The sequence below is a fragment of the Ascaphus truei genome, chromosome 3, assembly GCF_040206685.1.
Source record: "Ascaphus truei isolate aAscTru1 chromosome 3, aAscTru1.hap1, whole genome shotgun sequence".
Classification (NCBI taxonomy): domain Eukaryota; kingdom Metazoa; phylum Chordata; class Amphibia; order Anura; family Ascaphidae; genus Ascaphus; species Ascaphus truei.
In genome coordinates this window covers 336522177-336536311 of record NC_134485.1, presented here as the reverse complement: position 1 = coordinate 336536311, position 14135 = coordinate 336522177, and the positions used below count along the sequence as shown (strand labels likewise).

At 42.9% G+C, this 14135-nt stretch overlaps 1 protein-coding gene across 2 annotated transcripts in view; it reads left to right on the top strand.

Annotated features, from left to right (window-relative positions):
- AVIL (advillin) overlaps positions 1-14135 on the top strand; it is a 61676-nt gene that overhangs the window by 16902 nt on the left and 30639 nt on the right. The gene's annotated exons all lie outside the window — the stretch shown is intronic.

Below are 14135 nucleotides of genomic sequence, written 5' to 3'. Positions count from 1 at the left end.
AAGCATCTTCGGGAGGAGACATAAATAAACTGGAGAAAGGGCTCCAATCCCAGCGGGACAGAGGGTTCTCTTCCTCCATCCACTCTCATTCAAGTCACACAGATATCTAGAATGAGGGTGGAAGGATGGGCTTTGGCCGTGGTAAGCCCGAGCTTCCTACAAACAGGGGAGGTATGTAACAGGGGACTTATCCCTGTTCAGTAATGTGCCTTTAATCTAGCAGTGTGGTAGTTAATTACTAAACACCACCTGCCTGATTAGATTGTTTACAAAAGCCTGCCTTTGAGACAGGAAGTGACTCCTTAGCTCTGACTGAGAGCTGGCCTTTGGAGACAGCACATGTCTTGAGCTCTGCCCAGCATAGCTGATTGCAAGACACCAAACAAGACTTCTAAACCTGGATGCTGATATTTTCTGTGCACGCACGGGTGCGGTTCCAAGAGAGCAGAGAAGCTTACTCTACAGAAGCTAACAGATAAGACTTTCATTATTAAGAGACTGCTTATATCTGCTTATTTTCATGCTATGTGTTTGGGGTTGGGAGAAATGCTTAACTAATGGAGATGTGAACTAATTGCATAGGATTTCACTAGAAATACTCCCAAGTGAATGGAAGCTTTGTTCCCCCCCCTGTGTTTGGATAATTTCCTGATGAAAAGGAACAGGCACAATAAAGCCTATTATAATTTCACATTATAAAGCCTCCTAATTGTGTACCTCTGTGAACGTCCGTCTACAGGGATGAAATGTTAAAAAGGGAGGGGGTCTCCACAAGGACAATTCAGATAACCAGATAAGGGACAAGGCTTAATACAAAGGACAGACAGAAAATTCAATGGTTGTAAGAGTGGGCTGGCATCATGGATAGTAAGCGTAGCATAAAATGCAATATTACTGCTGGGCCAACCAGATAGGCACAATGAATCACTTGGAACAAGCAATACTACAGTGCTGCAGAAACTGGGTACTAATGGTCATAAGGAGGGTAGCATAAGCCTCAACTCGTAATAATAGTGATGATATCAGACAGTGAGTGCCAATAAAAAAATGTCCTGAAGCATAAACACCATATAATGGCATAAGGTGGAAATAATACGTCACCAAGAGCCGATAAATGAAGCCAATAGACAGGTGTGTCCCTATGATGAAAAGTCAGGGGTCCCCCTCCAGAACACTCCCACCCCAACGCGTTTTGACTAAACTGTCTTCTTCTGGGAGTGGTGTTATGGAGGAATGGGCCAGTATATATAGGGGAGCAAAGGTAGCAAGATTCGCGCCAAAAATCTTGAATATGGCAGCTGTAGCCAATAATAATCAATGAGATAGTGTGTGGCCAGCATCATCACATGATAGTATCTCCATTTCTTTGTAAATCTATCTGGTAAGCTTGAAAGCGCCGAGTCGCGCTGATGATGTCATCGCGTCATGAAATTACCAAGTGACGCATGTGACGTCATTACGTAAGCGGCATCGGGACGTGGTGACGTCATGGCAGCCATGTTGGTATTGGCAAAGGCTGCTGGAGTCAGGGGGAAGCCTCGATTACACAGGAAAACAGAGGCACTGCGTAGCCTACCAATGGTGTCATCACGGAAGAGGCCTTGAAGCATGCCGTCGTCATGGCAATCCTGGCAACCCTGCTGTCACTCGTGGAACCATAATAAAGCCTCATCTGCGGGACATATATAAGCAAATCAAACGGCAAAACACCAGCAACAGCTGGATGATAGATATAATGTCCCTTATGTCCCCAGTCGGCTTTGACAATATCATAGGGATCAAAGTTAGATATTTGAATCATATGGTTCTATGTTTGTGAGAGGATAAATGGTACAATAAAAAGGCTCCCATAGCAAAGTTCATTAATGCTGAATCGTTTTCTTGTTATAAATAAAGTCTTGGTATAACATGATCTAATTAAGATCTGTGTAGAGTCCCGTCCTTAGTCTTTGAGTATTCATTGTATCGTAAGATCTTTATTATGGAACAGTTGTGTTTCCAGATGCCATGTTGGGACCATAACGAAGATGTCATCTCTGATGCCATGTATCCCGTTGGTATGGACTGGCAAAGGACATCGGACAGCAAATCAGGGAAAGGAGAGAAAAAGAACAGCAGTAAGTGGGCCATATATTAAAACATGGGGAAACATTAGATTGCAGAATCAAAGGAACATTGCGAAGCCCAAATAATCATTCAAGCCTTGCGGTATCATAGTGCCCAACTGCACAATACACCTGCTCTCGCGTTTCAAAAGGGCCTTCTCCATGTCCCCACCACGGGCACCCAGAGAGAAGCCTTGTCCCTATAGGTTATCTGAATTGTCCTTGTGGGGACCCCCTCCCTTTTTAACATTTCATCCCGTTTTTATTTTTCATTAATAAAATTAATACTTATACTCTCTTTTGGTAGACCCGTGTGCTCACTATATGGATGCTTTTTTGTTGTATTAATATATATATACATATCTTTTTTTAATTGATTTTTATCTGTGCACTTTTGTTATCTCCCCTCGTGTTGCTTTCATCTTGTACCTGGGGCTGGGCTGTCAAAAGGGGTAGAATTTCATATGCAATGATGCTGCTGTTCTGGTTTTACGTGGTGTTGTTTTTTGGTTAAAAACCTAAAATTGCCCCTAAATATAGTTAACTGATAAGTGGTAATTTAAGGTGTTGATTGTTAAAAGTATCTCCTTTTCTCACAATGACAGTAACTATATACTATTTGGTGCCCCACAGCAATTGAGGGGTCTGTGCCTAACACAAACTACATACTAACTTCAATGTCTCCGATGTAGAAAGACGCCCCATGAGCTTGTTGGGGCCCTAGTATCCACACAAAGATACTTTGCAAATACATATTTTGGCTGTTCTTGTGGTAACCAGTGGACTGAGTGTGATGGTACGAGAGGGTTCGGAGATGCTACTAAATGTTTAGTTTAAGCGTCAACATCCCGTTCCTTTAATTCAGTGTTTTTCAGCAGGGGTTCCTAGGAACCCTTGGGTTCCCCGGACATCACTAAAGGGTTCCCTGCAATTTCCATGTAATTTAAAATGGTACCAAATACGGAAGAATTTACAATGCATCTGATCGTGCTGTTGGGGTTCCTCAGAATGTCACAATATAATTATAGGGTTCCTTAACCAAAAAAAGGTTACAAAAAACCTCTGCTTTAACTGTAATATGGGATTTATTTTATAATAATATCTCCTCTTTCTTTAATTGTTCAAAAGGATCGTGCTCATGCACTGAAGCAGGAGAATGTTATACTGGCACTTTAGCCCTGGATAACCCTTTTGCTGTGAAGGGTTAGAAATGCGTTTTTAAATGGCAGGTTATTAAGATCGCAAGGAGCATAATAAGACCTAAAAAACCCCAGAGACTTCATCGTCTTTATACTGTAATGGCAAAGTCTTTTTTAAATTATGTACAAGAATTTGAGGCATGTGATGAAATGCTTTCCATGGTTGGTGGGCTGACGTTTCTGGAAATAATGTCTTATAGAAAGACATGGTGTTCTGGAAATGTTATTCAACATGTATTCTCATTATTGGCATGTGGTTAGGGTGTAGAAATTGTGAGTCACAAGGCTTGGCATTCTGAGGGATCTTGAGACCACCCCCCATACAATGCTGTGTGACACGCATGCTGCTAGCGCTTCTGATGAGCAGCTCCCTATGCGTGTGTGTAATGTAGGGCGTCTCATAGAAAAGTAGCTGTTGGATTTAGAGATAAGTAATCGGGCAGGCGAACTGAACACATTGTCACAGAGTCTGCTCTACACACTGTTTTATTCGGAGTGTCCCACCAAAATATAAATGGTTAATGTTACTTATTCCTCATTTCTGTGTTTTTATAGAACCATATATTTTGCTGTGTTTTTATTCTGTATCTGTGTCAATAGGGTGTCTGTGGCACCTCTGCTGCTTTATATGTAGTGAATAACAAAGATTTTCCACACTGGGAATTAAAAATGGCTGCTACCTTTACATTTGCAGATGCAACAACAGAATTTAAAATGATTTAGAGCACTAAAGTCAACCACAAAGGGATTCCATTATCGTGAAAAGCCAAAAAAAAAATACCCTTTGTCTCAGCGAGCAGTGTGAATTTCTGCTATAAACGCTTTGCGTCCAGGTAAGCGACAAGTGGAACTTCTACCACCACAGAGTTTAATGTGTTTGCTGCTCTTTGCGCATGCGCAGTCAGCGCTCGTCATTCACGCAGGCTGCCGACTGCGCAGGTGCGACATTTGTCCCGGGACAAATATGGTCACCCTACACATGGAATACTGCTAGTAATAACTGTGCTGTTATTTAATAATCATTATTGTTCTTCTAGACCAGCGGTGCTCAACTGCAGCCCCTCCCCCCCCCCAACAGATCAGGTCTTCTTTATATCCCAGCGTCAGCACAGATTGCTGAGGCTTAGTTGGAGACCACCTGTGCTGAAGCAGGGAATGGTTGAACCACCTGTGCTGAAGCAGGGAATGATTGAGCCACCTGTGCTAAAGCAGGGAATGCTTGAGCCACCTGTTCTGAAGCAGGGAATGATTGAGCCACTCGTGCTGAAGCTGGGATATTCTGAAAACCTGAGCTGTTGGGGGGGCTTGAGGACTGGAGTTGAGTACCCCTGATCTGTTGCCTTAAGCATAACGCTATAACCTTTATTTTGATGGTAACATATTACTATACTTCCACTTTATAGTTACCGCAAAGAGAACCATAGAAACGGTATCACTGTCCTGGCCTATCAGTATGTTGCTAACTGATACTTGGGAATATATCATATTTTTTAAATTATTTATTGTATGCCAAAAAAAAAAAAAGCTACAAGTGGACAAAATTGGAATCAATAATATTATATCGCTCCCCTTAAAAATATAAGTTCTCTCTTGGGTATCAGTAGGACTATTGAGGGGAACCTGGCAAAAACTACATTTGAAATAAAGAACTAATCGGAGGCTTGCTGGTAGTTGTGAGGACTCGGATAGATAGGAAGCGGATTGAGTCTCCCTCTCCCCCCCCCCCCCCAAACACGTTATTTTTATTTTCTTATTTTATTTTATTTCCTGACCACATGGACAGAAGGTGGAGCTGAAAGGGTTTCAATTGAAATATATATCTATATATCCAGTGGTCGACAAATCACCAAAAAATCTACTCGCCACCTAGTACCAAACGTGTGCTACTTGGGCCAATAGGAGCTCGCCACGATGTTAAATCCACTCGCCCAGGGCTTGCAAATGTATATGTAACGGGTATTCCCCCCCCCCCCAATCGCAGATCTGATGTGGGTGCAAGGAACATACGGTGTTACCATAGGTGTGGTGCATTACCTGTTGGCTCACAGGAGGGCTGAGCTTCCGCCACGGGGAACCTGGGACATAACACAATACTAGGGGTGATCACTTACACGATGCAGCGCCTCCACCTGCGATGGCTCCCACCAGAGGGGGAGTGGTTCCTCGCAGGACAATCAATAATACCATACACAGTGGTTTATATATTAACTAATACCATTTACTGGGAACAGCATATAACACATCATCACATCCATAATGACCTGTGTCCCTCTCACGAGGAGACACTTACTGCGACGTCTCGCAGGATGCTCCCCAACACTAGGTGATCCCACCCAGTGTCCAAAGAACCCCACCCAATGTCCCGCACTCTTACAGAGGACGTGGGTGACTGCGCAGTCACTAATTACGTTAAGGGCCCGGTGGTGCACTTAAGAATGTGGGATACCTGCCGAGCACTCCGGTGCTCGGGTCAGCAACTCTTCACAAAGGGTCAGACGTGTGATGAATCCGTCTGATCCTCCAACCGAACGCCGGGCACGCGCGGACCGCCAGGGGCGATCCTATTCGGACGAAAGTCTCTGTGGACCCCAACGTGGGTCCGAACTCCGTCGCTGGAACCACAGCATCCGCTGAGTTCCTAACTACTCTAGGCACTAACGTGACAGGTACCCTAACCTAGGGCCTGTCCCTGTCGCACCACAACTGGGGAGGGAGAGCCTATCTGGGGCTTAAGGGGTTAATCGTCTGCCTACTCCCCTAACGATGCCCAGTCCTGACTCCCACTAACAACTGACTAACCTGAGTGACAGGGTCCCTTACTCTAGGGCAGTCCCTGGCAACACTCACTATATGGGATAACTAGAGCTATCTTGGGCCAAGGGGGTGCTGGCTAGTACAGGGGATCCCTCTCTCCCGTACCCTACCTCCTTCCCTTGTCTGCCTCCTTGCTCTGACTTCCTCCTCCCACTGACACGTAGCTCCAGCCCGCCAAATGTATCCACTCCTGTCCAGGGCAGTCCTACAGCCCTATTGGCTCCTATCAGGCACCTGGTGCCTGTCTCGCTATGCCCCATGGGAGTTGTAGTCCCATGGAGCCTAAAAGCACATAGGGACCGCGTGCGCGCCGTTCCTGCGCATGCGCGAACAGCTAATGGCCGCCTCACTGTTTCCCTACCTATTCTCCCGCTAGCGCGACTCATACTTGCCCCTGAAGCTCCCGCCGCGCATGCGCGAGCTGCTCGGGGGCCTCTGGCTCTTAATGTCCCCTGCGCATGCGCAACGCGCAGAGCAATGGTGCCGCCAGGATTACCGAGCCGCCGGGACCTTAGCGACGCGACCGCGGCCATAGCAACGGCCCGATCGCGTCCCTGGCAACCGGCAACCTGCAGGGGAAGACGCGCTGCTCCCTCCTCGGCCCCCACCCTCCGGAATGGCCGTCGGGTCTGCCGCTGGCCTCCGGCAGCACCCGACATCGCTCCGGGCCACGGAGGTTCCCTGGGGGGTCGCAGGGGGAAAAAGGTGACCTGGCTACATATAGGTTTGTCGAACACTGTTTAAATATAGACATGTCCTTACTCGCGAGTGTATTTAAACCAGGGTATGCCTGTATGTGTGTGTGTGTGTGTGTATATATATATATATATACACATATATATATATATATTGAAAAATGTGTGTCCCTGGCTGTTTGTTGATGGCCATTGATTTTTAGGAAGTATGTTCATGTGATATGCATTCTGTATTTATGATTTGCACTGTAAGTGCATTGCATTATTTTATTGGTGTTTATATTCATCATTGAAGCATTAATATTGTGACTACTTAGCAACAACTGCCTTATATTATATTCACATGCAATAAAGAAATGTATGGAAAAAGTACATATAAATGTTCTCATTTAAAAAGCATAAACCTCCTTTATATAAATGTGTGTATTCGCAATAATCAATACAAAGTGTAAAATGCTAGTGTGCCTACAAAGTGTATGGCACAGCAAGCAGCGTGTGTATCCTGCGCCTTAGAGAGGCGATATACTGAGAGAGATGTTATATAACAGTCACCACAATTCTCACTTTTCTTTATAAAACCTGTACTGACGGTTCCTCAGTATATTGCAGGGGGGCGCAATTTTTTTTTGCTGCGCCCCCCGTCTGCTCTCTTCTGTTGTGCGCATTCCCCCCCCCCCGATCTCGCGGGGTAGTGTGACACGTTGCCATGGTCACGTGTCCTGAAGCCGGCTGAATCCCGGTAAGTAGAGGTTGCAGAGGCCTCGCGCGATCCCCTGGCATTTAATTTAAATGCCTTTGGGGAAGAGCGCGGGACCTCTGCAACCTCCTGCGCCCCCTCCCCCCCAACAAAAATTTGCGCCCCAGTTTGCGCACTGCTAGTATATCGCACGGAGCCAAAAATAAAGCAGAAATAAAGAGTAAGGCTACAGTCCCAGTGCGCGCGACGGGGTGCCTGGCGGCGCTCGTTCCTGGCATCAGAGCGATCTGATGGACTTCAGGCAACTCGCGGCGTGGAGGCGCGACCGGGATGCGGCCATGACGTCATGAGGCTGGTTCGCCCTCATTGGCTGAACTGCCACCGTGATGTGGCCAATGCTCGGACGCGCATCGCGCCTGGTGTGCCCACGCACACACGCTGACTGGGGCCTGCGCCATAGAGGGTTGTACTTTGTGTGCATCGCACGCAGCCACCGCGGACGAAGCCTAAGAGAGAAGGTGATTTCATAGGAACACCGACACATTGCACAAGTGTGAGGAGTTAATATTCTCATATAGTCAGAACAGTAGATTTATAACAGCCGGATCCCCAGATGGTACAGAGCTTTAGCCTGCTGTTATCTCACAGTAAAATAAATCATCTCGATCCTGACAACCACTGCGTCAGAGAACCATCGATAACACTGAGCAACCTCCATCTGCAACATGCATCATGGCTGCTCAATACATAAGACGCCACTCGATCGCAGGGTCACCATCACTTCTGGTGGCTGTGCCTGATGCGTTTCGTCTCATACTTCATCCAGACCATACATATGTCTCTCTCCCCCTCTCCTAATTCTATTACTTTTGTATGCTGATTCACATTATGAAATTCTCTTTTGGATTATTACTGATTTATTCATATCTTTTTACCATTGCGCTGTAAAGTGGGATGGGCTATGTTTTTACTACAACAGTGAAGATTGCTATCATATTGTTTTACATCTAAACAAACAGTCAGCCCAGATAAGGGATAATTGAGTAAGGAAGCTCAAAGACTGAAATTAAGTAGATCAAAGGGGTTATATATATATAAAAATCTTTTTATGTGATAAACCACGTGCCATTTCTGACTTGTTTATATAAGTTGGAGCCTTTTATTTATATATATACTGTATATATATATATATATATATATATATATATATATATATATATATATATACATACATATATATATATATATATATACTGTATATATATATATATATATATATATATATATATATATATATATATATATATATAAAAATAAAAGGCTCCAACTTATATAAACAAGTCAGAAATGGCACGTGGTTTATCACATAAAAATATTGCGTTTAAAAGCAACCATTCTAAATCCATTTTGCAGCTTGGAGGCTTTTAGACAGTACATAACCCCTTAGTACTCTTTTACTGTGTAAATATATACAGAGTGCAGGAGATATTCTTATACTTATTGAAACATGGTTAATATAGGCAGTGCCACATTATCAGTTCTAGACAATCATGACAGTGCAGTAGGAAGTAAGCAAAGGACATAAGTGCATTTGCCATATTATAATAAGTGCATTAGTCAAAGTGAAGAGGCTGGATGGGAAATAATTGTATAATTGCATTTATTACAGCAGAGAGGACAATGAACACTATTAGTGACAAAATATTGTATCCTTTTTTTATTACCTAATCGTGATCTGCAACGAGTTGCTGGCCTCTTCTTCAGCAGTAAGGAGATCCTTTATGCCTGGGACATAAACAGAAGTGCACAAAAGGGTCATTGTAAAGCCAAAATCTATTCTACGAATAAAAAAAAAAGTTATTTCTCTTTTCAATTAACCCCCTTTACCAGTTCTTCTTTTTTTTATGCTTTGTGAATTGATTTTGAAAATGTCTTGAAATTGTTAAAAATGTTTAACTCGCCATCGCTGATGTGCGAGTTGTGTATGCCAAGCGAATGTAATACCTAAATGTGGGCCGCCCCTTCCATTTTCAGAGAAGGAAGCAAGAGGAGAGCTAATGCTAAGTAACACACAATAGAGTAATATCCTCCTTAATGATATGACATGGTTGTTGATGGCTATAAGGCTGGAATATATTGTTGATAAACTTCCAGAAATTAGCTGGATTTGATATATTCTGATGAAGATTGTAAGAGTAATATTGTGCTTTTGCATGTCTTGCTTGCTGTGTGCACATATTCCGCAGGCACCTGTAGTTATTAAGTTCCTTGGTAGTGCCAATTGCTTTGTAACTTTTCCACAAAGCATCCCTAAGATGGTAGAGCGATATAAGGTCGGTTGCAACCCACGGAAGGTGGGCGCCCATACTTTTATTCTGCGTAGTGGAGCATGGGTATCACAGAATTATTTTTTTTGTAACTTAGATTTTATTGCAGATTTCAGACATAAGATACAATTTACAACACACAATACATGTGATCTGAAGAGTAATCTCAACTGTGAATTGTTATCTAATTTGAGAAAATTCCCGGCTTTTCGGGCCCTACTCAGCCGGGAATAACAATAATAATAGTAATTATAATAATAATAAAAATAAAAAAAGGGGGGGGGGGGGGGGAGAAAAGGTAGGGTGAGGGAGGGTCTGGAAGGGGCACTGCTCCAGACACTATCTACTATCTACTATTCACCATCGACAAATCGCTACCTTTCCTACATCGTCCTACATCGTCTCAGTCATGTCGTCCCCGCTGCTGTCTTGTCTGTGTACTCGTCTCATTTCGGGATCTCACTCCCAAAGGAGAACGCATCTATAACTATCAACGCCAGATTGTGTTACTCTCTACCCTTTTCCATCTGGCGGGTATCACAGAATTTTAAGAACGCGGATGGGAAATAGTCAAGTGGGGAGTCGGGGTCGGGAATCAAGTTGATTCTGTACCAAGGGCAGCTGGTAAGATCAGCCAGAAACTGTTGTGGATTAACGTTTTTAAATGTTCTAGTGAGGAGAACTTTAGGGCTTGATTGGGGTGGTCTGATTTTCCTTACACAGTACACTATTGCATGGTCACTAAAAGTGCCAGGTTGGATGCCAGAGGATTGGATTCTGCTGGGACTAGAATAGAGAATACAGTCCAGCAAGGAATGGTTGTGAGATTTCAGATTTGTCCGTGTGGGTTGGGAAATTAGTTGCGTTAAGTGACTTGAGTTGTATCTGGAATTTCTTGCTTTTAGGGTGAGCCAATTGTAGTTGATGTCCCCAAGAACCAGCAGCTCACTCTTCTTATTCAGAGAGGAAATTGAGCCACGAATCGGGATGATATCAGTCAGGGATTTTAGTGGGGCTTTAAGAGAGCGGTAGATGCCAGCAATAAGAACGGGTAGGCAGATTTTGCCAAATAGGATTTCAAAAGAGGGCGGGCTTTAGCAGTGTAAAATTGCAAGGTGTCTGCAATATAAAATAACACCCCTCCTCCTCTCTTCGTCCTGTCTTTCGTAGAAATGGAGTATCCCTGAATGGCAATATTTGCATCAAGGGTTTTAGGAGTTAGCCATGTTCATGTTTCATTCGATGGCTTTGGGTTTATGCATCAGGCATCTTGCCCTTAGTTCATCCGTTTGTAGACACTAAATGGATAAAAAGCACAATATGAAACATATTTTTAGAAAGCTGTTACATCACTTACATAGGTATCTCCTCTTATTCTAGTTGGGGATATTGCTTTCAGCATAGCTTGTTAATTTGCATGGTTTGGGCTCATGCTGCCCATTGAATTAATTTAAGCTGCGTGATCGTGATCCAAACTTGGTTTGTATCCCTGTTGTTGGAACCTCATCAACTTTGTTGTATTTGAGTAATATATGATGAGGGATTGTCTTGGGTCTCCAGCACAAAAGTGACCTAGAGTCATTTGGTATATATATATATTTATTTTTTTACGCAGTTGGCTTGAATTTATTCTGCAATATTCTAGAACACCCTTTTGGGGACCCTGCGCAGTTCTGAGAATGGCACAAGGACGGGCATTGTGTATTGTTCTCAGTTAGGCACAACCACTGTAGAGTGACAGTGGTTCATCAAGCCAAGAGCTCTCGGATGTGAGCCATGTGATCACTGCACGATCGCCCACATGGCTCTCAAGACAGATTATTTGTGAGACAATGATGCCATGAATAGTCTAGCACACATGGGGTTAAGGTGATGTGACCATTCACCCAGTTAGTGGCAGTACTATATTTTGTATCTGCAATGCAACAGCAAAGACTCATGTCCCAGTGTTCGGTTCCTCCAAAGATCCTGCAATATATTGCATGGCAGGCTTCACTGGCATTGAAGGGGTTAATTATATCATTATTTGTTTTTTCTTGAGACCAGCCTGCTAGCTCCTCTGTTCCGGTCAGTCTGTGTGGCAGCTCATTTTTTTTTTTCCATAGGTAAATCAACAAAAGGTGGTGTTTGCCATGCGGAGTTAGAGGATAAGCTGACACGGCAATTAAAAAATGAAATATTGTAAATAAAGGGCGAATATGTTTGCTGCGTAATCTCTTTGCTGTGAGACAGAAACGCTGTGCTCTTGTGACAAACAATTAAAAAAACAAATCTTCTTTAGCTATTATGTGAATAAATGACTCAGGTTTTCTATCTTTCCAGAGACCAGTGTACGTTATTTTATGCTCTGTCCTGTATTCCACTTTGACGGTTCTGCCACATTTGTCCAATCCATCACATGAGTTACAAAAACACATTTTGTTGTTATTGGTGCCTTGTTTCCCCCCCTTTTTTATTCTGTTGCACTTATGTTTAATTGATAATGTTTTCAAAATGTTTCCGCCCCTTCTCTCCCTCCAAACTAAATTTCTCATTATGTTAACTGGGGGATACCCGGGACTGAACTGGGATCCTTACAGCTTGGGGGAACCCCTGAGAAGTTAAGCTTTTGGTGTTCCAGTAAAATAAACAAATGGTAGCTGGAAATAAGAATAAAAAGCTTTGAAGCCAGCTCATGTTGCAGCCTTATATTACAACTTCCTGTTGGTTACCGGAGTGAGGATGACCCTACTAGAGGCCATTTTGTTCTTCATTCACACGCAGCCACAAAATGGGCACTTTTTTGAAGAAACACCAGCATCTTACTCAGATTCAGTTTCGCCCTTACATTTTTTTGCCACCTTTTGTGAAAACGTGGTGGTTTTCTTAGGAACATTTTGGTAATTTTGTTGCACTCTCAGTGAAATTAAATACTGCAGTAAAAGGTCTTTTATGTTGAACAAAATGAGAAGGAAGCTTTTTGTGACTGCGAATTTAATACAAACCTCATCTTTTCACTTTTATTTGCTAAAGATAATTTACTAACCTAGCTGCGACAATAATACACATCTACAGAGGTATCTACAAGTTCTTCTAGTTGACGTATATTGTTCTTTGGCATCAAAGAGACTACTTTTGCATCTCTCACAAATTATGCTTCTTTGGGAAGTATTGACATGTGTCCAAACATTGAATTTAACTAACTTACCATTTCTCATGTTACCAAAATTGTCCAAACAAAATTGTATCATCTCTTGGGTTTGAAGCTACCACTGATTCTGGCAAAGGCAATGAACAGAGGAATGTCACAAATGTTTAACCCATTATTTCAATGCGTTGCTAGCAGGGAAGAGGTTAGGGCTAATGTTGTGTATTTTGCAATCATCAAAGCCTGTGCACGAGATAACAAGGTCCATGCATGTCTGATTAAAGACGCATCCAAGGTACAAGATGATAGCCAACAGAATGGCTCTTTCATTAGTACAGGTGTACGACACAAGGGGCACAAAAGAACGACTTAAGCAGAACCTGGACTTTCCCAGGCTTTTTCTTGGCCTTTGGCGGGGCTTATTAATTGAGACATGGGTCTGTACGGCCGGTGTATTGTAATACCTGACTGAATGTGTCATGCTGCAGGGTTTCACTTCTCCAAAAAGATCGACCCTGACGATGATTGTGTTCATTACATTATCTGTAATGGAGATACTGCGAGGTCTTTGTGTAAGGGAAGTTTTGGTGTTAACTTGATGTACAGAGAACCATTTAGAGCAAACGTCTCTTGGGCCTCTATTTTATATGCTGTGAAGCTACGGTCTTGGTTCAGCAGGGACTCAAATCTTTCCCACCACAGAAAGTAGTGTATGTATTCAGTAACCAAGGCTTTGGTCCCCACTGGAAGAAAATATTATGCACAGCAAAGACATAAGACATAGAGCAATTAAAACACTTTAATTAAAGTGGTACTGACACTTTTGTATTTACTTGGGAAAGAAAGAATCCCATTGTGGCTGCACAAGAATGCACCCTAAACAGTGAAAAATAATTTAATTTGTAATATATATAAAATTATACATGTGGGTCTATATTTTATAATGACGAGAACAATAAAATAAATAAAAAATGGTTTGAGGCGTGCGTGCTAAAAGGGAGCTGAAATAGTACATATCTCATATAGCGACACTAGTCTTATATCCATCTAGGTGAGGGCAGGTTGATACTACTGTGAGATATATACATTGGGCATACAAACAGCGATAACTGTGTAAAGTATACTTCAGAATGGACGTATATACGTAAAGAATACTTCAACAAGTTACAGC